Raw genomic sequence first — 3117 nt, 5'->3', positions numbered from 1 at the left:
TAAAAAAAAACAAAGCAATGAATGTAACAATGTCAGTCTGAGGGGAAGGGAGGACTTGGGATTTGAATGTGTGGATGAAAGTGAACAGACAAAAAAAACCTGAGTTGAGGTTTGTGTGCCATGAGCATAGTATGCAATAATCCGTGTTTTTATTTTTATGGGCTTATAAAGGTACTGTGAATTAAAGCACTTGTGTCAAATCAGTAAGATTACTGGTAAATCAATCAATTAATGAAAACGTAACAAACAGTGACTCAGTTCAAAAAGAGAAACTTATACAGATTCATAACACAGAGTGAGGCATTTGAACCCTTTGAGTTAATTTTGATTATGGCATACAGTTCAGCTTCTGCTATTAATACGCCGACAATATGGAGTAAAAGGTTTACCGTGATATTTTGTGGTAATTACTGGCATATTTATAATAAATTTGCAGCTTTTTGTAGATTTTAGGACTCCTAAAACATAAGAGAGATCATCTCCACTGCAAAAACACAAAATCTTACCAAGGAATTTTGTTCTAGTTTCCAGTGTAAATATGCTAGTACATTTTAAATAAAATAAATACCTTTTCAGCAACATATATGAGCTTGTTTTAAGTCAGTTATTATTTACTACTGATTTAAAAAGTTCTAGTTCCATTGGCAGATTATTTCACTTATATTTTTCTCATCTTATAAGTGAAATAATCTGCCAATGGAACTAGAACTTTTTAATCAATATTAAGGGATTATTGAATTAAATTAAGCTTGTATATCTTGCTGAAATGTTATTTGTAGTTTTTTTTTAGCTAAGTGTACTAAGATATTTGTACTAGAAACTAGAACATAAATACTTGGTGAGACTTTGCATTAATTATTCCTATTGATACTCAACCAAGTAAAGCAATTGTATCACTAAGCAGCACAAAATAACTGAATTTATTAATATTTTTTAAGATATTGATATCTTCTGCTATTATAGAGCTAACATTTGGGGAAAAAAAGTGTAAGTAACAATCCTAGCATTAGTTTTGTTTTTTGAAGAGTTTTTTCACAAACATCATCATGTTTAGTTTACTTTGATGATAAATCAAATATTCGTAATAACCAAAAATAGTAAGATAATGACCCATTCTTACTGCTGAGGTTGTTGTCCAATTAAGTTAATACGACGTATTTATATTTATTTTAATTCCATGAACACTGTTTGAATAGACGTAGGTTATGTTCACACTGCAGTCTGAAGTGACCCAGTTTAATATCGGACCTTTTCATGACAGTCTGAACAACACAGGGTCGGATTGTTTTTCGGAATGCGACCCAGGCCACTTTGGTATCCGATACGTATCCGATTCAAATGTGACCTGACTGTCATTGATACTCGACAAACGTCACTGTTCTGCGTCCTGATGCGCGCAAGCGGGAAGAAAAACAGCCACCATGGCGGACGATGACGGATATTAAGTTGTAAATATGTTCGGTTCCGGTTGGACAACAACTTCAGATGTGTAAGATGTGCTCCAACGTTAGCATCCACGTTTACTTCAGCAAACACTGAGCACTTCTTCGTCTTCTTTTTTGTGGCGGTTGGCAAAACACTGAGCACGCTCTGTATGTGTAACGTTATTGCGCCCTCTACTGCGCATGCGGGACACTTTCAGCTCCATTGCAGATCTCACTGGAGATCACTTACAGGTGGGATACTGTACATTTGGAAATGTGAACGACCTGCGCAAAAACAGTCCGATTTGACAAAAAAAATCTGAATTGGGTCACTTCAGGCTGCAGTGTGAACGTAGCCTTGGTTTTCCACTCTGCATGTGTTTCTTCCATGATTCCTCAAATCCGGAATCGCAAGCACAGATACAGCATAGTTAAAAAGTTTAGTTTCTTTGGCAACGACCTTTACCCTCCTTGTCAGACTGATTGTATTTTTTTGGTCTAATGTAATTTTCTAACATACTTTGTCTCTTTAGCTGTAAACCATAATCATCAAACTTATAAGAAACAACAGCAATAAATGCATCATTGCCTGTGTCATGAATCTATATAAAATCCTTATTTAATATTTCATAAATATAAAATCAGTGGAAAACACTTTTTGATAATATTCTAATTTATTGAGCTCCACCTTGTGTGATTTTGGCTTTCGAGTCGTTACAAAAAGGGAACTGATTAAAAACTAAAAGCAATCGAGGATCATCAAACATCTTGAAACCAGCAACGCACTGAGAATGATGTGAATGTTTCTTGCACCAGTCAAAGGGCTACCAGCAGTCACCGGGGCGCGTGATCAACACCGAAACCCTGACGGGTCATATTGCTGCACATTTACCTCTTTCATTGTTTAACGTTCGATTGTAAAATCTGACATCTGCTGCTTTGTGACGCTATGCTGAATCCAAAAGACTGCTTTATGAAACAACAGTGACATCCTTTTAGTAGTTAATGTGTTTAGCTGATTTGTTTTTCCATCCACCTCCCATCAGCGGGGTTTCACTTTATTTTAAATACATTCAGTGTCGAGGAGTAAAGTTATTGATCTGTTTATTAGTCTATTTCTCATTTTTGTTGCCTTTTTAATCACCAAATCTGATCATTTCATCTCCTGTATATTAAACACATTTTATTTTAGCTACTGAATTTAATGCAATAAAAAACAGACATATGGTCAAATGATCTTGCGCCGAGCTGTGGGTTTCTTTTTGAAGAGCAGAGTGACGAGGACCAGAGGAAAATCTGATGGAAACGACGGCAGGGAGGGGGAGTCTCAGACTTTAAGCCGGATTATAAATCCAGAACAGCGCGGGGTTGTTCGCTGCCAAAATTCAAAATAGCCGGGGTTATAATCTGCCAGATACTCGATACAAAGAAAATTATTTTCCATGTTCACAGAGTCAGAAGTGGTGGATTAGCAAGTAAATAGGTATTTAATTTGGTGCTTCAGAGGTTAATTAGGATAAGATACTTTTACATTGAATGTGTCTTCTAATAACTCACTTTGAAAACTTCTCTCTAACATTATTATAGACTTCCTATAAAGAACTTTTATTTCTTATCCGAGTAGGTTGTTTGATGACATAGTGGAACATTTACGAATCATCTACGAACTCCAGACTTTTCCTGGAGAGAAAAT

The sequence above is a fragment of the Xiphophorus hellerii genome, chromosome 2 (genome assembly GCF_003331165.1).
Source record: "Xiphophorus hellerii strain 12219 chromosome 2, Xiphophorus_hellerii-4.1, whole genome shotgun sequence".
In the NCBI taxonomy this organism is placed as follows: domain Eukaryota; kingdom Metazoa; phylum Chordata; class Actinopteri; order Cyprinodontiformes; family Poeciliidae; genus Xiphophorus; species Xiphophorus hellerii.
This window is presented reverse-complemented; position numbering follows the sequence as displayed.